General features: G+C 36.1%; 1 long non-coding RNA gene across 1 annotated transcript in view; it reads right to left on the bottom strand.

Moving 5' to 3' along the window:
- Nucleotides 1–1,279: 1,279 nt before the first annotated feature.
- Nucleotides 1,280–24,434, bottom strand: part of LOC116663094 — a 123,934-nt gene continuing 100,779 nt past the window's right edge. Inside the window, exon 3 of the long non-coding RNA XR_004319145.1 lies at nucleotides 1,280–1,562. This is a non-coding gene — a long non-coding RNA (uncharacterized LOC116663094). The remainder of the gene's footprint in view (nucleotides 1,563–24,434) is intronic.

Consider the following 24,434-nt stretch of genomic DNA (forward strand, 5'->3'; position numbering starts at 1 on the left):
TAAGTTTTGAAAAACAACGTTTCCTCATGAATAATTTCTACATAAATTTTACTGCCTCCACTTAGTCATCCTAAATGGAAGAAAATATGTAAGTTTTAAATATGAAACACTGAAAACTAAACTACATGACTGAAATAAAAGAATATCTGACGGGTGCATTAATCGATGGTTGAGTCTCATTTTATATCACTGTCTGGCAGTGTGGGAGATGCGTAGGTAGACACATGGATTCTTTTAACCATGAGTGCATGGCTGGCAGGAATCTGTAATTTCGAATATGAGGCCTGCAATACACCTCCTCAAATACTTAATTTCACAGAACTGACATAGGTGCTGGAGAAAATAGGCATTAAATGTTTTATAATCTATAAAGAACTATAGACCTACATGAAATCTGTTATTCAGCTTAAAACCAGCAGAGATAAGGGCTCTACAAATTGTTAATAGAAGTGCTTTATGCTGACTGTTCATATGTTAGACTTGGTGGGAGTTAGTGGTGAAAATTTTTATTTCAGTGACTTAAAACATGGATTTGACTTGCCTTTGGCAAAGATTTATGTATATTTAGGATAATATGTTGCATACTTGAAAATAATTCAGAACATAGGAAAAAGAAAATAGTATTTTTAATAAAATAACTCCTAATCAAAAAGAATCTAAAACTGACTTCATTTCCCTAATATGCAATTATACCTTCACCACAATCTTATAGCTTAAGCTTATAGGAAAGGGTAAAATAAAACTTTTATCTTCCTAGTGCTACTTGATATAGGGGTCAGTGGCTATGACAGGATGCTATCTTGGTGTAAAAACGAAACAAAAAAAGGACTAATTTTTTACAACTTAATATCTTAACATTAAGCAGACACTAGCATCAACTATCTTCTTAACCTATTAAACACATTTTTATCAAATGTGTACTTAGTAATACTTTTATCTTAATAAGAAATAGCTAAGCTCAAATTTGGTAGCAGACTTGAGCAATTAAAAAATATGAGTTAAAATGTTAAAATAAATTCAAGTAAAACTCTTAGTATTATTCAAGATCCATAAATAGCTATTCATTTCCCATGACAGCACACAAAAAGTCACTTAAAAGTTTAAACCACACTCCAAATAGACACAAGGTGCTCTTACACATTTTTTCTGTCCACACTAATGTTGGATTCAGAATCAGTCTGTCCATACTCCTGCCAATTGTTTGCTGTATAGAAACAGAAGTAACTTTTTCCAGTATCTGGAGAAAAATAATACAGTTTATGCCTGTGAAGGAGATGGTTCCACCATTAGGGTAGTTTTTGCTTCCATTTCATAAATCACTATTGAATTATGACATAACTCTGTACCTAGTAGATCCATAAAGTGTGTGTTCTGATTCTTGCTACCATTAAATATATTCCCAAAATACTAATCCATGTGTGTAAAGGATGTTGCCTACCTCCACATCAAGCACAAAAGGTCAGGATCCAGCCATTAGCTTTCTCCGGATACAAGATGGTGATGAAAATGTGTATCTCATTTTGACTGCCAAAAGATAATGGAATTCCCTGAAATCTCATTACCTGCAAATGTAATGATAGCCTTCTTAGAGTGGAATAGTAGAAGCGGAAATGCAATATTGCTGCAAAAACTGGTATTGTAAATACACATCTATGTGCATTACTATTTATGTCTATATTTCATACAGAGAATAAGTTTCTCTTGTTTTTGGGACCTGTTTTTTAAGATTGCACAATGCTAGAATTATTTTTCTCTCCTTGTCGGAAGTTTAACAAGTCAAAATCTGAAAGGCTGTATCCTGATGCTTCCTGGGGCCCAGAGGAAGAGAACTGACTGAAAACGGTAGCTACACTGAGGAAAGCTGACCTGAAAGGTCATCATGTTTTGATGACATTGTGTGATCTTCTGAATCCAAATGTGACAGAAGTCAGCCAATTAGAAAGCAATGTCTTAGGTATCACACAGAATAATTTTGTGTATCAAATGCCACAATAAATATGAAACTCAATACCTGTTATTAGCATTACAACACGAAGTATTGAAAACTGAGCAGTATTTTTTCCCAGTGATATTTGCAATATAATGAGGATCAAAATGCTAAATTAACAGAATGAATCTATAGCGAGCAGAATTCCCTGCTTGAGCAGGATTTTATGGCAGGGACAATGCCTCACTGAGGCCTTCAAATCATACCAGATTCACATTGAACAAATATGTATTTGGCGCCTATTTTAGGAAAATTACTACAGAAAAGAGAGTTTGCAAACTCAAAAATCTAGACACATGCTGCTGGGCATAAGAGTGAATCAGGTTTTGAAAGGTCAGTTAAGAGATCAAGAGAGAGAAAGTTTTCATGGTGCTTTCTGAGTTCCTGCAACCAATGTGACAAGTTTACAAATTCAAATATGAATTGGACTGTAGAGATTACAGTGAATATATATATCCTGCCTTCCTTCCTAAAATGTTTTCAAACGTTATCCTTAAAAAAATCTAGAATAGGGATTTTTATGTAAAATATTCCAATTCTCAAATGTTTGCTCAACTTATGGAGGTATTGAGTATGAGGATGCAAAACAAAACAAAACAAACAAAACAAAACACTAAACTTGCCCAGCATGCAGGCCGACAATTATGATCCCGTAGTAAAGGATATAAACATGATTAACACTGTAAATTAGAAATGCACAATTTAAAATGTGTCTCTTAACCTTTATGTTTTGTTTAATTATTCAAATAATCCACTAGATAATTATCTCTAATTTACAGATGAGAAAACAGAAGTCCAAAGAAGTTAGGCTGTTTAGTAATATAGCAAAAGACCACTGTTTGAACTGAAGTTCAAATATTCTAACCAAAAATGACTGTAAAATGGATTTGAAAATTCAATAAACAGTTTAAAGCAATTCCTGTTAGAGCTTTATTATTTATCTATTTATAAATTTATCTGATTATTCAGCAAATATTGCAACTATTATGTGTCAGGTACTCTAAACGTTGAGAAACTCTCAGGTTAAAAACAGTAATAGTAATACAATGAGAAAGAGGAATAGTCTTTCAGAATCACACTTTTTAATCAATATAAAATCTGCAATCACATTTAGGACTAGGCAGAAAAAAATCAGGACAGATGGCAGAGAATCTTGAATGCTGAAATAAGGGATTTAGACTTGAATAGGTGGGAAAATGGCTTATACACTCGAAAATATCATACAATTTTTAAATGTTTGAATCATTGGAACTTTTGACCATGGAAGTAAGATAAAAGAGTCTTTTAACTTGTGATTTATCTATTTATAGGAACAATTCTAATTTTATTCAAATGTTTATGTATGTGCATGTGAGTATTTTTCTGGAGACAGGATCCAAGACTTCCTATTTTCTCCCATCACTCCTTCCTCTCTCCGCTTCCCTCCCTCCTTCCCTCTCTCCCTCCCTTTCTACCTTCTTCCCACCCTCTTTTATTTATTATCCAGTTTCTAAGCCACATTCCTGCTTGAATTACACAAGATCAGGAAGAAAGTGGATATATGGCACATTTTTAGACAAAAAGTCAAATGAAATAATTTGAAAAATATGTACTACTATGAACTAAGTTCTGTGTATATTTCTCTGCATTGTGTATTAGTCACCAATGAGGCATCCTATCAAATGTTGATCATCTTCAAATGTTGATATAGTTATAGACAGTATTTTGGCCTTAATTTATTCCCTTGATGAGTGAAATGCAATTGTATAGAATTCAAATATGTTTAAATAGATAGCTCTAAGTTATTAAAAGAACAATAAAGTTAAACCACAAGATTTCAAATCCTAGCTATGCCACCTAATCACTGTGTGACATTCACCAAGTCACTATACCTTTTTATAAATTGGTCTCCTAATGATTACTAACTTCTTTCTAGTTTTAAAATTTCATGTGTATATAAGTCTAGAACGTTTAATACATTATTAACAGCATCCTCCCCTCTTACATAATGTATCTTTAAATACAATCAGGTTCTGGTACTTTTGATACAATCAACACAAGGAAAAAGAGCGAGAATACTCCGTCTACACCACAGACCCTATTAAACTGTATATAATTTTCTAAGCGGTTGTACGTATATTGAACTGTAATATATGTGTCTACTAATGCCTATGTATTCATTGGCCAATATCTTCACTTGATTTATGAAATTTCTGTGGCTTTTCTCTCAGTTACATGTAAAGCCCTCAGAATTTTCACTGTGGATTCCTTTATTCATCTTTTCTAACTTTCCTAACTTTCCTTCTGGGAAATAAGACATTCCTGGAAATAAACTTCAAGAATCACTAAAATGAGAATATGAATACTTAAGATAAAATAACAAAAAAATAAACAAGATTAAAACAAAAAACAAAATGGAGGTTTTAACCTGTATAGATTATACAATGACCCCCAAAAAAAGACAGATCAACAATTTACTAAAAGAGAAAATACAAATTTTAAAAGTGTGCTATTGATGTCCTTTCCTCTTTCTTTGAATACTGAATAATATTTAAATATAATTTTATCATAAAGTTAAATGTTTTAAAGGATAAAATAATGTACATGAACTATATTTACTTGCATATATATTTATATTTTATTTGGAGCCAGTTCTAAAGTTGGAAAGTATCCTTGCCTCTAAATGGATGGAATTAAAAGCCATCCTGTATTACATTGCTGCTGTTACTTTTCAATTTAATTATGTTAGTGTAGTGAAGGGTTTTATAGATTTACTGGGTATTATTATAAATGTCATTTGACTGTGATGTTGGGCATTAACATGTCAGTTATTTGCTTTTAGGTTAATAAAATATTTTTGCAGGAACAAGAATGGTGATATAAAATGCAATGCATAAGCCCATCTTGATATGCACATCATGTAATTACAGAAACTACTCCATGAGCAATCTGTTTAATGCATTTCTCTCGACAAAGTTCTACTAGAAACTGTGCTTTGCAGCATCATTATAGTGGGCAAGATTGCCATATAGTTTATTCTAAATCAGACAATTTCACAATCTTTGAGGAATGAAGAATAGGTTTCTTCATTTCTACTTTTCCAATGAGATACAATCACTTGTCTGATGGGACAGCTATTAGAGAAAATAGCAAAGTGCCTTGCGTATCTTCTGAGGCTGATAAAATATAGAGTGGCATCAGATAGTGACTGAACATCATTATATAAAATTGGAATCCTACACTCAAGAGACCTCTCCCTTGATCAGGTACATATTTATGCCACCTTGCAATACTTACTTTCAAGATAGGACAGAAAGCTTTAGTCGGCCAGATAATTACAGATTACCAGATTGCTTGTGTTTTTGGTAAGTGCATGAGTACGAGTGTAAACATTCATGTGTAAACATGAGAAAGTCAAAGCCCCCTGATTCCGGGGAAGCAGTGCTCGTCACTAATAAGCAAAGTCAAGATCTCCTTCAGCCTCAGTTACTTAATTCAAATGCCAGTGGCTGTGGGTGGCTTAATTCACAGTCAGAGGGAAATAGAAGAAAACAGACTGAGGAGGATGAACTGGAGAGGGAAAAAAATCAACCACTGTAGAAAAAGGAATAGAGGAAGAGCAACAACCAATACTTACTACATTTAATAATTTTATGGAGATTGTGATCATCTGACTCCATTTTTTGATAGTTTAAGTCTCACTCTTCCCTCTGGCCGCTGCTGCTCTACCTCGGGGCAAGCTGATAAGAAATCCTGGTGCTTCCTCTTTCGATGATGATGAGAAATTCAAACACACAGGATCCTAACCATGAACCCCTCACCCAATTACCATAAAAACCCTAAATCCAGCATCATCTCTTTGCTCTCTCAAGCAACTTTTGGATCAGCCTGGGGGGCATGCCCTGTTCTCCCTAGAAAACCCCATCATTTAAGTAATGAACCTTTTCATAAACTCTTGGTATGTGTGGAGTACCATCAGGTTTGACATAGAAACCACATTTGTGGGGAGATCCGCTCTAATTTTACACAGTGACTACAACAGAGACAAAACGTATAAGAAAAACACATGTGACCAAAAGTAGATGGATATTTTGAATAATTTCAAATTATGGATGATGTCTAAATGAAAAGATCACAGACTTAGCCCTTGCCATCAAATGAGTCATTTTCATTTCCTTTTCAAATTTTGTGTAATATTCTTGCCAAGTAGACATCCTGATAAATATTAATACAATACCATGATATTCATCATTTAACAAAACGACACATTTCCTTATGCCTCAAAGATTCTACCCTAAGGGACGAAAAAAAAATACCCTGCCATTTCTCTTATATATTAGTTTCCAAAGGCTGCTATAACAAATTACTACAAACTTGGTGTTGTAAAACAACAGAACAGGACAATGTGGAGAGGAACAAGGGACAGAGGAACAGAGTGAGATGAGGTGAGGCAGCATAGCAGGTAGTAATCAGAGAAACAGGACTTTCAAGGCCATAGTAAGATGTTGGGATTTTTTCTGATAGAGAGGGTTTTATGACAATGAGTGACTCGAATATGCTTAAAGTTTAAAAGACACATGATGCGCTCTGTCATAAATAACTTAAGGAAGGAAAACATGCAAAGAATAAGCTCAGTCAATCTCCTATTGCACTATTCTATGGAGGTGAGAGAACAGTTCCAGGCAAGAATAGATTGTGACTTGGATATGGTGGTAGTGAGGAAGATGGAGAGAATTAGTTGTATTCTGGAAAATACTACAGGAGGACCAGATTAGGAGACAGTCACAAGGATTCAAGAAGCAAATCATATATGTCAAGGTAAGGAACAGAGGATAGTTATTTTAAAACTTTATTGAGAGCCAGCAGGATTTGCAGTTACATGGTATGTCCAAAACAGCTCTGTATACTCATGTGAAGATGCAGTGGAAAACTCCAATTTGAAATTATAGGATAAAGAAAGGATAAAAACAAACAGAAAAGATCCCTCAGTAGGAATGAGAATCTAGTGCACTAGAGCTTCGCCTTAGATATAGGCAGATACATTTCATTTTTATAAATGGATAAGAAGGCAGAAATATGGTTATTGCTGACATTAGGTGGATTGGTGGGATGGTATGAGCTTGAGGAAGTTCTCCTCTGATGATGTCACTTCTCTTAGTAAGGCAGGAACAGTCATTATTTGAGAATGAGGATAGGAAATACTGTGTTATGTCTTGAGAAAAGAAAAAAGGGAGTAAATTAGTACTCCAGGAAAGTGGAAGACCGAATAAATTAGGGAAATGTAGTTTCATTGCCAGATAGTAAGTCCAGTTGATTTTTCTGGTAAGAAACTCAAAGTTAAGGCAATAAAAGTAGCTATTTGTATTCTCTAGACCTGGACAAAAATATAAGTGTATAACAAGCCATATTTAAGCAAGATTGAGAATACAATCAAGCAAATGAATACTGGAAGAAGTGGTAAATATTGGAAGATGAGGGCATATTCAGAGAAATGTTAATGATTTACTTGAATATACTTAGGCTGGGTTTTAGTAGAGAAGAAGGGGTATCTTGAAAGTGAAAGAGACAGTGAAAATGTTTTGAGATCAATGACTTTTAGTTGCAATGTATTTGAAAATATAATGAGATTTGAGTCTTACAGGAGGTAACCTGTGAAAAATGGTGGGAGTAGTTATATGATTGGATATATGACATTATGATTCTGGATGGGAACACTATCCAGGAGGTAGAGTTTAATTTTCAGTGCAGATGTGTGTCTCCCAAGAGGTAGCAACCATGGAAACACAAGTTAACAGAAATGCAACATGGGACCAGCATATGTAGAGAAGTGCCCTGGAGAAGTGCCTAGAGACACAGCAGAATTCATATGAGCAATAAAGAAACATTTGTTGTTATAAGAACATGAACTTTAGAGATTGTTTGTTACTGCACCTAACCTACTCAATGTTGACAGTTATATTCCAATTAGCAGTTATTGACAATGACAAGGATATGTCCATTACATCTGTGAGACATGAAATAGATTGGAAGACAGTATATTTGGAATAATAGAATTTAAAAAAATTCAAAAGGCAAAGATTATGACCTGTCCATGGAAATCATTAATAATTAAGAATAATGATGGTTTAAGGAGTGAATATCGTCAAGAAATAATGGAGAGTAAGCTGAGGGTTGGTAGATGACTGTATAAATGAGAGGTTGTGAGACAGAAAATGTAATGAGATGAGGTTCAAGGTGTTATGATTTTGAGGAGCAGAGAAATGGTCAATTTGACTCTAGGCCCAAAATTATGAGGACTGTGGAAGATAACAAAGCAACCATCTTTGAGAGAAATGCAGGGAAATTATCATCCACATTTCAGTTAGAGAAATGGAGTTTAAGAGAACTTTCAGAGAAGATACTGATGTTATGAGGGTTTTTGCTGATAACGGATTATGATTTCCAGAAGACAGAGTAGAAGGGTTTCAGGCATTTGGTTAGAGGGGGAAATAGGGATAACAGAATAGATCTGTCTACTTATATGTAAGTTAAAATATGGACAATAAGGGGTGATTTGGGAATCTAGGATCCCATTTAGTGATTAATATAAACAAGGATAAAAGGCACAAATTACCTAAGTCTTGAATTTAAGGCATATAATGTTGGTGAGAATTTGAGTATTAAGGAGTTGGATGGTATTAAAAGTTTAGGAATCTCTTTAATTGCTGCAAATGGAAGTTTTGTGGCTGGGGCAGGGTAGTCTCCCCCCAAGCATGTGGGACTCTCCTCTCGATCTCTGCAGATGGTTGGTGGGAAAGCACAGTCCTAGGCCTAATGCCTGAAGATCCCACTGGACTCTGTTGATAGAGGCAAGGAAATCTAAAAAGCTAGATCTATTTCTAGAATGTTCAGACTTCCTATTTTTTTTTTTTGATGGAATGAATAGACAACTGCCATGATATTTTGCAGTACTTCTAATACTCTTCATCTTAAAGTCACAAAAACACTTGCAACTTGAGAAAATTACACATCTAAAGAAAGAATTCAGGATTTGGTTCAAAAATCTCCTTTCTCTCCATAATACTTTACTGTCTCATGAATTCTACAAAAACAGTCCTAGTGTATCTTCTGGAAGTATATTAATTTCTTATTTAAATATAACAGGACATGGATGTTTATGTCACAGCTATTATGGAAACTATCAATATGGTGAATATCTGTGCTCTGTTGTGTACAAACAATATGTCCTTCTATCGTTGTGCAAAGCATGACTGTAGAGATGATTTACATAAGACATCCTACCTAAACTTGTGGGTTGACATTAACGGTTTGCCTAATAAATACATTGAAAATGCCAATACTGATTTTCAGTGGATGTAAGAATATAAAGGACTAAACACATTTAGCAGTGGGCCAGATTTCCCCTGGGTGTTATTAACTCAGTAGCTGAAGATATATACAGGCCAGGCACAAGGCAGCAAATCAGTGTCGTCTTAAGCATTGAAATGAACTCCAAAGGAAAAGCAAGGCAGTAAATTGTGCCGTTACCCCCAGGGTATTCCATATTTATGCAACTACATGTTCAGTAACTACATCATGTTCACATAAGGAACAGCCCCATGCTTGTGAAATCATGTATGGTAAATTGGTATTTAGGAGCACTAGGAAATATTTTTCCAATCAACACTTTCCTCATTCTTCTCAGTTAAAATTTTATCTAAGCTTATAAAAGAAGAGATATTTATTGGAGTTTGTTATTAGAACAAATCAAAAGAACAGACTTTTTTTTAAATAAGGATGTCAAGATGCTGTAGAGACTCATGAAAATACCACTTGAAACTGATGTTTTTTTCTCACTCCACACATCACTAAGACAATCTTACCAACATCAGCATTATCCTCCAAGGTTTATTATCACTTTAGTAGGTCAGGGTAGGTTTACTGGAATATATGTTAACTGTATCATCCAATTAATATGAAAATCCTTAGCGAGATGTTTGATAAAAGAATGTCTTACAATCCCTGTATGTGTATATTTCTTTTCCTTGAAATCATTGAAGGGGATTGATCTTGGAAACTTTCTAATTATTGTTAGTTTTTGAATTTTCAGTTTTTACAATAAGTTAACAAGTTGGAGAAGAAGAAAAAAGGTAATATAAGATAGTTCCTTGTTAACACATGAGTTAACACGTATGTTATGGTGTTAACACATTTAAAGATCATTTGAAATTTGAGTGCCTGCTTATGGCCATCAGAATTATCTCTGGACACTAGACTTCACACACTTGGAGACAGTGAACATGACAGTTTCACCTGACTGATGGTTTAAATGCTATCAATCCTCAAACAATCTTATGGCCTTAGGTAACAGTAATGGCTTTCCATTCTGTAAAACCCTTTGCAGACGTTAAGAGCTTGCAGATGAAAAAAAAATTTTTAAGTGAAATGCATGAAAATAAGGAAAATGCTAGAGAGCATATTTTGAACCTTCCAGCTCCACATTCACGTTTTCCTGTTTTATATGATAGCTACATATTGCCTCATTTGAGGAGGAGGAACAGTGATCCATTCTTCTCCTTCCTTGATGAGGACAAGCATTAGCACACAGTGTGCTTCATGGACCAACTACTCCAGAATCACCAGAAACATCTGTTAATTTAGGATGACCATATAATGCATCTTCCAGACCAGGACCCTTCTGAGAAACAGAAGGGTTTTATAATTATGCCAGAAGAGTAGGTGAAAGCCAAAAGTACCTTATGTCACCTTAATTAAAATGCAGATTCCTGGTTTCCAGTTTGGATCTATTGAATCAAGACAACACTTTGTTTAAATATGCAGAAGTAGATGTTTTCCAGGGAGCTTCTGGAAAAGGAGAGAAAGTCTGGAGAGAAGACACAATATGAAAAGTGATTTCAAGATTATAGCAAGAAGCTAGGGGTTATAAGGAGATACCCAAATGGTGAAAAACACCTGGCAAACTTTTGCACAATGTTGAATAATGCCTAATATTGCATTTATGTTATTGCCTTTACTAACCATAGTGTATATCCTCCTCCAATGCATCAAGTATCAGTTAAAAATGTGTTTCCCCACAATAGTACTTTAAGTAATAAATTTTAGAGAAGTTGTACTTTAAAGAAGGAATAGGGGTAGGGTCTAGAATGAGGGGAAATGGCACAGAAATAAAAATAGTTTTTAAAGACAAAATAGGAAGTAGATACTGAGAATGCAAAGGAATCAGGTCATTGACACAATCTGTGCTCAAGAGAAATAGAAGCCTCCTTAGTATTGTCAACAGTCCTGGAGGGCAGGTGACTTTCTCAAAGTACATGAACTGGAGGCCATTACATTAAAAATCTATTCAAGCCCTAAGGACGTTCATAAGCAGTCATCTGCAGGACACTGATAATGTGATGAACACAATCATGCAACAAGCTTTACTGTGTATTAGAAAAATACAGTATGGTAGATACCCAGGTGTTGAATTTCTCCTTGATGTACAAGAACTAGTTGAGAACTTTGACAAATATTTCCTAAGTGAGACTCCAAAAGGCTATGCCTATTGGACTTCCAGTGCTGCCAGCAAACATATGAATTCCACTTGTTTTAGGAGGTTAGCATAAAGTAATGACTTTAGGAAGGTAAATCCACTAATGGTGAGAGAGAGAGAGGCTGGAACAACAGGAGGCAGTAAAACTAGCTAGTCAGCCCCTGTAGAAATGTGAGTGTATGGAAATAATTCACGGTAGGAGTGTGGGCGGGATTAATACTAGAAATGAAAGAGCTTTCAGGTAGAGATTGACATGAGCATCTCTCCAAAATTAAAGTAAAATTACAGCACATTAAAGTTAATTGACTATGGATTAAAGGACACAGCAGTAAAAACATTATTTTTAACATTCAAATAAACAGTCCCAAAGTTTATTAGGCTTTAGGCAAAACAGCTAATCTCTGGCCTCTGTTTCCTCGTCAGTAATATATCTATCTTGTAATAATAAGCTATTTGTGATGATCCCTGCCTTATAGGTCTTATTAATTACATATGTATATCTATATCTTTTATACACATATATATTTAGTAGAGTATCAGGCTAAATAAATACTGACTGTGTTACGGTTACTGTTGTTATAAAATGATAACTATTTCTTGAACACAATAAGAAGTCTGAAGGGTGAATAACAGTAATTACTGACATTTGTCAACCCCCAATTACGTGCCAAGACCTACCTCAACATCGTAACTATTAACTTTGTAAAGTCTATTTAGGGCACCCGTGACTCCAACAGGTCATTTTGGAAATAAGTAAATGCCTTTGGTCATAAAGAAGGTGAAAACACGTGTCTGAAGTCTTCGAAATAACAGCTGTAACACCCGGGACTCCTGATAGTGCAGCAGCAGTATTTCCTGAACGGAAAGTACTATGTTGTGCCTGGGAAGCTAAATTGCTCTGTGAAGAGCAAGGTGCTTTTAGTAAGTGAACCCAAAAGGTAGCTTTTTCCTCGTTCCTCATTCCCTTCTCATTTTGTTCGTTCTTTGTTTTGATTTTGCTTGTTCCCTGCTCTCTCTCTCTTCTTTTTCTCTTTCTTTTTCCTTCTCTCTTTCTCGTTACACACACACGTATGCATGGATACCTTATATCTACAGCAAAGTGTTCCACACATAGGAAACCTGGCATTAATCCCAAGACTGCGCTCTCAAGTCATATGAATGCAGGCGATCTGTAGGCAACTCGTACTGTTTGGTAGGGTTATTCAGAGTTCTGAAATGCAATAATGTTAAGCAGTAGTTGATCTGCATTGCTCCTATGAGCCAAGGTTTAATATTACATGGTAATTATAATAATAAAATCCTACAGCATTTTAAATTATAGCTTGCCATATGCCATTGGAAATAATAAACAGTGGATAATGTTTATTATTTACAAAAAACTCATTGGTCAATGTTTTTAGACCACAAAAAAGCCTGGCACAAAAGCTATTTAACTATGATGCAAAATGTAAATGATTTACAACAGTAAGTTAATGCCTTTGGTGACAAATGATACTATCAATGCAACTCATGATAATTACTTTTGTATCTATGAATGTATGTAATTTGATATTTATCTGACTCGAATACAAAAAAAAAAAAAAAAAAAAGCCTTCCGTAATCTTCAGCTATGGTGGGAAACAAGGCACGTATACACAAATCTGTTGGTTCAAGTTATCTTTTGAAAAAATTAATTCAGATTTTATTGGCCTCAGGCATTATCCAGTTATCTCTCTGTAACTCCAATATGAGCCTTCCTTTAGAATTTTTAATGAGGCTGCATTATTAAAATGTGGCTTTAAGTTTCTTATCTTTCAGGGTGATGCAATGAAAGGCATTAGTATAACAGATTAAGCAGGGCATGTCTTGTAAAGGCAAATCGCTAACCTTTCATGTCTACTTCTGCACTCTGTGTGCTACAATGCTCCCCAGATATTAAAAAACAGTGAATCAAATAAGGCTGTGCATTGCCAAGAGGAAAGATCAATGGCTCTCGTAACAGATTCCCACTGATAGCCAAAGAACCTCACTCGCTGCATTTTTATACAAGGTTCTTAAATATCAAAGAGAATTATATCCAAGGGAAAATACTCTAACAAAACTTTAAACAATGTTGACATCTAGGGTTCTCTGTTATACCAATCATGTATAAAATTAGTATGCATTGATATCAGTTGCAAAGAATATTTAAATATTTAAGGATTTATTGTACTAATAAATAATGCTAATGTCTTTCTTAGGTGTTACATAGAGTACCTTACTACCACTATCAAAAAAAAAAAAAAACTTCTGAAGTCAATGATCGAAAGCTTTTCATCATTCTTTAGGTAGTAAATCACAGAAATGTTATGTTTAAAGGAATTTGAAAATTTTTTAGTTCAACATTCTGAATTGCTTCATCTTATTTGAATACATTGAAAATGTTCATTTTATTACATTTCATTCCTCTGAGGACATACTACCTTAAATTCTCTAATTCTCCATAGTAAAAGTGAAAAATTTTGTAAGTCTGTTGCATCTAGTACTTTAAAATTAAATATTTTACTTTTATATTTTAGGTATTAATGATGGCTTTTATAGAATGAATATGTTTTTATTAAGAGCTTGAAATTATGTGATTGTTTCAAAGCCTATTACATCATACCACAATTTTTATATGTCTATAAAATCTTTTAATAGTCAATTCAACCACCATTAGGTTTGTGAAGCATAGTGTATTTGCTACATTAAATCAACCTCTAAAAGACATAGGGGGTCATTTCCCCTCCTTGAATGCTTCTACCTAGTATTTATTACTATTGCCAGCGCATCTGAAGGAAGGGCTCAGTCCCTCAGGGTTTAATTCCGTGAGAGAAAAGGGAACACTTGACTATGTATACATTAACACTGATTTATATTTATCTAAGTAGTGGCAGAGAATAAACTAGAAAAGAACTATAGGCATAGCTGGGGAAATCAGGGGAAGACAGTCCAGAAACACACAAGATTATCTGAAGCTCTAAATTGGTGGGAGTTTGACAATGCCCGGGACACAGAAGTGGAAAACTAGATTCTAGCATGAGCTTTTACAGGAGGATCTGTGCAATTCTGAAAAAGTTACTTAATTTCTCTGTGCTTGTTTCCCTTATCTAAAAAGTAGCGGTCACTGGACATGACAAATAGAGTGATTTGATGAATTCTATTATAGCACCCAGTTTGGAGGATGTATTGCAAGAAACATACCCTAAAAAAAGAAAAGTTCAATTTAAATACATTCTATCTCCCTTTCTCTCTTTTGTAATAAGACAATGTTGTATAATAGTCATTAACATGTTTTCCACTCTGCAATATTGTCCCCCTCATTTTTACTAAAAGGCTCCCAACACCCTAAAGCAGTTAATTAATGCAGTCCCGAGAGAAACCTGATAGACTGGGTCAAAGTATAATATTTGAAGAAATACTTGCAAAGTAGCTTTAAAAATGTATTTATTCATTTTTTCTGTATGTATGTATTTTGCATTACAGAATAGATACCAACATCCTGTGTTTGTTTCCAGAGAAAGAAAAAACAGGACACTTAGTTGTCAGGGGACTTCTGTCTCACCACATCACCTAGAGAACCCTATATAACTTTTGGGGAATCCAAGCATGCTGAAAACTTTCGTAGAATTTCCCCTCTGGGACCTGAGAGCAGAGAAGCCTGGCAGAAGTTTCCATATCCCCCAGAAAGGGGAGCAGTTAAGGAATAATTACATTAGTTGCCAAGGGCAAGGAGGTGGAGGGGCAGCTCCAGTAAGTGTCCTGTGGTTCTTGGGTGAACTGGGAGAGCATCTCGATTCTTCTCATCACACCCTGTGGATGGACATGAGGTTTTTCCCACCTCATCCTAGGATGGGGGTTAACTGAACTTCCTGTTGGTATAAAAGAGTCTTGTAGTAGGACTTGGGCATTTGGTAAGAAATGTTCTTTAGACTGGCTACCAGATGAAAATGAAGAAATAACAGCAGATGTCAACACAAGGGGTTAGCTTTCCACAATGGCAAAATAAATCTGTGCATCCTAAGAATACTGATGTATGTAGACACTGAATGGACTCTCTTAGTTCCACCCTCCCGTAAGAGGAAGCTACTGTGGAAGTGCTCAGAACTGAGACACCAGCTCAGGGAGGGTGGGGGAGAAGACAGCTGCATGTTTGGCATGTAATTTACCTGTTCCTATGTCTGGCACATAGTAGGCTCTCAATAAATAGTTCACCTTTATTGGTTAGCAATATTATTAATATCACTCAGTGACTAAATACTGAATGTATGTATAACCACCTTATATATTTTGGTTGATCTTGTTTTTAAAACAAAGCTTTGCTGGGATAAATACTACATTTACATACAAATACAGATTTTACTGATTTCCAGGCACTGAATATTGGACACAAAAAAATCAAATATAAAATATAGGTACTGTAGAAATATGTTGCTTCTATGGGTTATATACTTCAAAACACTAAAATAACTGTCACTGAGCCTAAAGTGTTGACGTATACAGCAATGATACTGAAAATGTCACCATAAATTAGTTTCATGAAATAAGACAAATAATAGGAGGGAATTATTATTTGGGGGGAAAAAGTGCCTCTTAGAGCTTGTAATGATTACCAAGTAAAACCAGAAAAAGTGTTCAAATAAATTGATTATATTTCAGAATTTCTTTCCTTCCTTCAACACAGAGCAACAGCTCTCCTAGTTATTGATATATGAGATTGCTGATGACAAAATGAAAATATGGGCCAGAAAACAGATTTGGGAAACATCGGTCTTTTGCCTTTTTTCAAAATAGAGACATAAGTGAGGTGTCAAGAGTGGGGCTGGCAGTGATGGTGTAGCATCTGACAGCTCAGACACAGCTTGCTCGTCAGTCTGATGCCGCTAAGCCCGAGATGGCAGGATTCCACCACGTGAGTATGTCTGTAATCTTGACGTTCAGAAGACTGGTTTTCGCCTTCATGTGATTGGTGCTTGTAATTAACATAATAAAGTATTGGTTGCTACTTAATCTACAACTTCAGGGCCAATACCCAAACCCTCATGTCCTCCAATTGTACAGGTTGTATTTGCAATATTTTATCCCTTAGAATGTACTCAATCAGAATACAAAAGTGAATGGATAAGGGAGACTATACTTCAGAAGCATTTTTGAGATCTGTCATATTTTCTTATTTGCATGGCAGTGTGCTACGAAATTAAGTTTTGGATTCTAATTTTCTGGCTCACTCAGATGATTTGCCCTGGTGATGTCAGCACTTCACGATGCTGATGCCAAGTGTTGTTTATGCCTTCCTGTCCTCTAGGGACTCGTAAATCTATCCTGTATCCGCAAACTGTCAGAGGAGAAGAAAAGCACTGGTCACTAATCTTGTCATGATCAACATCATTCTCAGCACCCTGGTTTATAGTCTGGCCTGGACTGAAATGAGCTGGTAATACAAACGTGTACCTTGGATATCCTTTCTGTCTTTGCCATCTAGTTGATCTTATTTTCTCCTGACATTCTTTAAACCATGGTAGACAGGCGTTACACAAAGTTGAAAACATTACCTCCACTAAAAAGTTTTGTGTGCATGTGTTGATCAGGCTAGTGAACAATTTATTAAGGCTTTGAGGGGGTAAGCAGTCCCTCCATATGGCTCTTCTTTTTTTTTCCCCTCTGAATTCTTCCACCTACTTAACAGACTGAACATAAAGGGAGAAGCTCTGGCACAAAGTGATAGGAACACCATTAATTCCAAAAATTCTCTGCTCGAATGGTCCCATTACATCTACCATTGCCCACCTGAAGGTCCGTGATGGTTTATTTCTTTCAGCAAAGAGTATCACTTGTGTTGATCTCATATTCAATAATCTTGGGCTGTGACTCCAGGGGAAAAAAGTATCTTTCCCAAACAGTGAATGTTGAGCATCAAGACTTTAAATTATTTTTGGTCTTTTCATTCTCAGAATGAATAGACACAAATGTTTATTTTTCTCTTTCTTAAAATTTTGTATTAATGTACTTGGCTGTTCTTTTTACCTTCAGATAAAATTTATTTGTTCTGAGGGCTAGAGAGAAGAGTTCTTTGTTCATTCAGAGCCCAGGGGCATATCGCCGTCACTTCAACCTGGTTTGGGGCCAGTGGTCAGTTTTACTACCTGCACAATATTTTGGTACTTAGAAATTCATTGTTGTGAAATTTGCTCTTTTCAACTTTATTTTGTTCTGATATCAAAAGCTTTACATCTTAGTTTTATGATAAAAAATATCTAATATTTCGAAATTTTTCAACCTCTGGTTTATGCATAACCACCACAGGAAAAACGGCCTAACAGAATAAACTTCATATGACTTTATGAAGTCAAACTGACATGAGTTCCAAACCTATCTTTAATTCTTCATAGATATGGGCTTTTAGGCAAGATATTTAAACTCTATGTCCCTCAATTTATTCATCTCAAAAAAGAAAGTAATAACAACACTAACCTTGCAAGGTTCTTGTAAGAAACAAAAGCATTATTTATAAAGTATCTAGAATAGTCCCTTATGTATGAACAAGGTTCAACATCAATTAACTTTGCATTTTATTGAAACAAATTATTCAGCAAAATTTCACTTATAGGCCAGTCCTGCTCACTAGATAAGAAAGATACATAGGTAAACACCTAGAGCATTCTTTCAATAAAGAAAAGACACACAAAGATACCATTTTGTGGAGAATGGTGAGCATATTTAAGTTGTATGTATCTATTCATTATTTTGTTTCTTTTTCAGAGATTTTTACCAGGTCTCTTTTGGATTGGCTGACGGTGCCACCTCCTTTGTCTCTTGTATCTATGGCACCATTTGCGGGCCTGACTCGAGCCCCAATCCAGAAACAAGCCCGAGTTGTCGTCCCTATTTTTTTCTATCCTAGACTAGCTCTGACAGATTTCTTTCTTACTTGTGTTAATTCAGTATCATCCCCCAAAAGATCTATGATTAATTCTGACACATATCCACTGGTCAATGACATAGCTTAGGAATAGTTTTATCTCCAGGAAGTATGAACAATGGTTTCAGTGGTATTTGGTTTAAAAAAACAGCTTTCTTGAAGTTTCTCCTATTCCCTCAGATGACATATTTTGGATAAACCAGGGGTACTCTGCCAGCATACATCCTGGGCTGCCCACAAAGTAACTGCTCCTTTGTATACACTAAGTTACAAACTGGTCTCCATGTGTGTAGGTATCCTTTTCTGCCTTCCACCCCGAGTTGTACTTACTCCAACCCAAGAGGTCAGAGAGCGGATCAAGAGTAGTTTATGTTTCTAACTGGCTGGATTCACAGTCTCCATGAGGCTTTACTTCAGTTTCTTACTCAGGTTGACCACAGGGTAAAAGAGGTCATTTAGAGACACTATGTCTTTAGGGACTATTCTGAAAAGAGTGAAGACATTTAGACCTCACGGAAGTGCAGATAAGAACTCTGTTCCCGTAGTTTCCAGCTGGCCTCCATCTGAATTCTTGGAGCCTCTCTTTACTCTAAGTTGTCTTCCTAATGGGAAGCCAGCCTCATCTTACACTACAGTTTCAGGAGCAGAATTCTTTCTGTTGTTATGAAAACCTGTCTGAATACAGATACTTCTGGAAAGACAGTTTCCTTGGCTTTTCTCATATCTGAATTTAAAAAGGCAAAAGACTCCCTCAAGGCAATAACCCTCTAAGTTCCCAAGTATTCATGTTTGTGGCTGCAAGCTCCTAGATGTGCCATTCTGAGTCAGAAAAAATAAATAAAAAGAACCCATACTGTAGCCCTCTAAAGAAAGTACGCAATGTCGGGCATATTTTTCCTGTGTTCCTCATTGATGCTTTCTGATTGACCTTTCTTTTTCTCTCCAATTTAGAATCAGTTAATCTGTTACTCCTGGGAGGTATGAATTTCCATATTCTGGTTGATTTATATGGACTTCCTGTAAACTGAAGACTGCAGGATGAAATCAATCACCATGATGCCTACAGCAGTGGCCCGGGATAGGACATGAGAATCACCTGATGTTTTCCATTCTTATTAGGGCTGAAATGAAAGCACAGTATTTTCATGCTTCCTGTGCTGGGGATATTATTTGGAGAACCCCACACTGATAAGAGAAGAATAGAGATATGCCATTTTGTACTTTTAGCTAATGTTTTATGATGGTGATAAAACAATAACTGAAAGTTTTATCAAACTCTCTTAAGAACTCTTGAGTTTACAGGACTTCTGTAGGTAGGTGCATGATACTACCCCAGAATCTAAGAAACTGATGCATTAACTCAGTTTAGATAACATGCCAGCATTTACTAGAAAATAATGTTCTGAAATTATGAGTTATGTTCACTTGTTGGAGAGAGTGTTGTTAGGATGTTTAATTTCACTTGTTTTCTTACGTTTTTTTTTTTTTTCCTCACTGCTTTTCTGCATGTGGGAAGTATACATGTATATTCAGTTATCAAAAATAATACAAATACCCATCATCAAGGTGGACTTCTTTCAAAAAGCATAAGACAGCACTCTGATAGCAATGCCCCAAGTTAATAACAGGCTTATCAACAATTTGCTAAATAAGAAAGAAAAGAGAAAGAAAATCCTAGGAAAGTCAAGGCTAGAGGTTTTTCTTTGCAGTTGAACTTTATTTCAGTTTAGTGTCCACATTTCCATTGGTCATGAAAATTTAAAATTAAACCTCTCCAATGTGCACATTTTAATTTAATATGGAGGAATGTAATTCATTATTTGGCACAGATTTATTGTTGTAAAAAGCTCCCGCTGATGTCATGGTGAATTCTGTGCATGAAATGAGGGCAAACAAATGATTCATTTTTCATGAATATTAACAATCAATGTTACATTCTCCTCAAACAACGGTGTAATGTTTTTTACTAAAATGCTCAAATGTTCTTAGCTTATATTTCTTTCAAAAGCCATAAGGTAGAAAAAAGTTTTATAAGAAGTAATGGTATCGCCATAAAAAAAAAGTGGTACAAGATAGAAAGCTGCCAAGTTAATCTGATTGCAAAGATCCATCAACTCAAGTGACCAAGTGGTGATAAGTCAACCATGTAGGGAGGGTTCCCTTATAATCTAGGATGTATTTCAGTAGATGAACTGCTCTCCTGTCTCTGTCACTGGGATATTATGAAAGAACTCTTGTTTTCACATACAACTGCATCATAGAAAGAGAGCTGTCTCTTTAGGAACCAACTCTTCTTTCATTCAACAAATATTCACTGAGTGGCTATTATGTACCTAGAACTATGCTAGGTATTTAAGGCACAATGATAGATAAAACTGCAATGTCATCAGTATGTCATGGAGCTTATAGTCTAGTGGGAACACTGGCAATAAATCAAAATAGATGGTCTAATTATAGATTAATGGACAGGCCAAACTTAGGAAGAGGTAAATATTTAATATGTGGCTGAACTCACCACTAACAGTTAACCCCAGTCTAAATAACTATATAGGACTTTAAGTTAGCTTGTTTCATTCTAATTTTCTGTCCATGTTATCCACAGCATTTCTGTTCAACTCTGGCTCTTCCACTGGAAATTCAGTTATGATGTTTTTGAAGCAAACAAAAACTTTTTCTTTGATTTAAGGATTGTTTGAATAGTAAGAAAGGCTGGCAGAGAGATAAACTAGATTATTAGTATATTCACTTCCCTAATTTTCTAATTCTTTATTTGTCAATATGAGCAAAACTTTCCACGTATACAATACGAAAACTACAAATTCAAGTATACCCCATTAAGTAAACCCCCCAAAAATTACAAATTAAAATGCAGTTAGGTGTTAAGTATTCATTGTGAGAAAATGAAAAGTGAAAATAGTATATAGTATTTTAAAGCAATGCAGGTTAGCAAGTATAAACCTATCCAATATATAATAGTATTTCCACTCAGTGGTACCAAATATACATCTCATTAGCTATTGCAAGTTAGGTTCTCTTGGGAAAAGATTCTGAGATGCGATTAAAGGGCAAGAGTTTTATTAGGAAGAGCTCGCAGGCTCAAGACTGAGGAGACAGAGAAACTGAGCAGTGGTGCTGTCTCAATGGAGGTGTCATCAAACCAGCTGAAGCTGGGATAACCCTTTATATTAATCCTGAATTGGAGTGAGAGAGCCATTCCCTTACAGCCCTGTGGTAACCATCAGATGTGGAATTCCCCAGAAAGAAGACATGACTTTGGGCAAGACACCTGCCTTCAGTGGAGGCCATCTCAAAATAGGGCTGGCAGATGAGGGCTAGCTATGTACTGGCAGCTCTTCTCGCAGCTTCATTCCTAAAGGGGAATCTGGGAGACACCTGCCCCTTACACCATTTGGAACTGTTTCTTTTTTAATTCAGGGAGCAGTTAGCCCAGAGCTCTAGTAAGCCTCCCTTACTGAGGAAATTTGGATGAAGTAGATTAGTGAGAAAAATTACAGACAATACTGCCACAGATGGTTATGGGCACCACAAATATCACTTTTACCTTCATTCACTATTATGCATTCCATCTATTCCCTCCAACATCAACTAGCATTTTTTTCTGGTCTTGGGGGCATGATGCATACCTTACTTCATGAGAAGTTCGAGCCCTTAGTCACTGTACCCTTATCAAGAAGGGGTGGTTGCACTTGTCCATTCACTAACAAAATCGGGCAAAGCAGTGTCAAGAAACCCCAAGAATAACACTTGAATTATACTCTCTTCCCCCACTGAATAACAGCAGACCCACTGGGTACTCCTGATGATCAGTCAATTATCCTTGACAATGTGGTGATTTTTTTTTTTTGCCTCTTTTCTTTTCCCAGCCCCACTCCTTGATCAAGCACCCTCAGATTACCAACTCAGGCATATTCATGCTGAGTAATTCCTTCAGCTCCTTTAGGGGTACTGTCCATTTCCTCCCTTATCAGGCCTTGCACATCTCCAGCTGGGTTATGTCCTGACTTAATCCTAGTGGCCAAAAGGGGAATTGAGGACAGATCTTGAGGAGGGGTGTATGTTAACTTGTATGAGGGAAGCCTCTCCACCATCTCCAAGCAAGGTAGGACTACTATCCCTAAATAGGGAGTAAACCATTTCTTCAGCTTTGAGGGTTCAGGGGGATTTGGGGATTCAAAGTTTATAAATCCAATTAACTCAGATGTCCCCATCCCATGTGTCAAGGTCAAGTTCTTTGCTAATCAGGGCCTTGGCCTTAGCATAGCAGACCTGATTAGGTTGATAGTTAAACCATCTTTGGAAGTCTGTTATTCCTATGAATAAGTCCTAGGCCTAACCCCCAGCTTTCTCTGTCTCTAGCTGCAGGAAGTAAAAGCCTCTTTCTGTATTTAAAATCCCCCTAGCTTTCACACTTGGCTTTCAGCTGTCAATTAATAACTTTGAACCTTTTCTTTTCCAAAAGCAGTAACGTTTAGCATATGCATCCAATTACAGGTTCTTAAGCTACATTTTACTTTTTTTTTATTTCTCACACACCTGATATATCAAATCAGCTAGTGCAATCCCTTCTACTAGTAGAGCATCTCAGGTAAACGTTTTAACAGTTACAATGGTACTTTGTGCCAGGAGCTATCTATACTCCACCTACTACCAGTGATGTGGTCATTGCCAGCCGAGAGGCAGGTAATCCAGTTCCAAAAGCCCATCTCTAGTCCACCAGATGACTGTTAACACCAGCTGTCCCTGAGGGGTTTTCAGGAAGCAGATTCTGAGATGGAAATCCCCACACAGGGGATTTACTAGGGAGTGCTCTTGAGATTAACTCCTGGGGAAGGGAAGTAAAGGAAGCAGGGCTGGTCGGAGGAAGAAGCTGAGACCTGACACAGTCTCAGTGGAAACCTCAGTCAATCCCACCTGAAGTATTAAGCTAGGATAACTATTCATAGTTGTCCAGAATTGGGGGAAAGTGGGTTAATCTTTCTAGCCCCACACTGATCAATCACTGAATACGGGGCATCCTGCATGGGGACATAACTTTAGGGAACATGGCTGTCTGTAGCCATGGCAGTTCCCAAAGAAGGTGAGAGTTAAGGACTATAGACAGGAAATAACAGTATAAATTATAAATTCTTCTTAAAAGAATCTGAATGGTGTTATAGTGTTGACCAAGCTAGTATGTTACATTGCTACTCATTTTTAATGAAAAAAGAAAAACAGGAAGTCCTCAAGCATTTATGAAAGAACATCAGTCATGCCAAGTAATCTTTCTGCTCCTCTAAATCCACTTGGTTTCTGGTTGCAGTTAGCCAAAGGAAAACCCAGGCAGAAGCTGAAGAGACAACAAGCAGTAAATTCAGCCTATTAATTCCTCTAGCTCTCTTCCTCAAGAACAAATCACTGGTCTTCTTAAGGCAGCCAACTCTAAAGATTCTCTTTACTTCCAGGTAGAAATGACTTCTCCCCTGCCCATTACATTCAGGGTAGTCTTGGTACCTGCTCCTAGAGTGCTGTTCTTGCACTATATTCATGTTTCCTTATACACTGCCCCCACCTTTGAATTAAATTCATCTATAAATAAGTCCTTCTCAAGTTGTCCTAACTTGAGTGCACGAGTGTACCCTTTGTTTCTTAGTGAGATCCTGACTTACACAAACATCTTTCCTAATATGATCAGTACTCTGTAAACTCCCTTAGGGCTCCATCTGTGCCTGATTTGTCTTTGTGTCTCTAAATGCTCCAAGTATTCTATAGGTCTGCAGTAATTGTGTTAAATGAGCCAGTTTTTTCAAGCATATACATAGGATTTTTATTTATGTCAGTACTAATATTATTTGAGGTTCTCATTACTTCTTATTTTGCCAAGGTTGAAGAGAGCATCTAAAATGTGGGAACATTTCTTGCATATTTTAGTTGTAAATAAAATATTGGCTGACTCAGATTCTCAGTTACTTAGGCCTTATTAGAGAAGGCAGGTACCATTTAATTGGATCATGAGAAGCTAG

This window comes from Camelus ferus, chromosome 1, assembly GCF_009834535.1.
Source record: "Camelus ferus isolate YT-003-E chromosome 1, BCGSAC_Cfer_1.0, whole genome shotgun sequence".
NCBI classification, from domain to species: Eukaryota; Metazoa; Chordata; class Mammalia; order Artiodactyla; family Camelidae; genus Camelus; species Camelus ferus.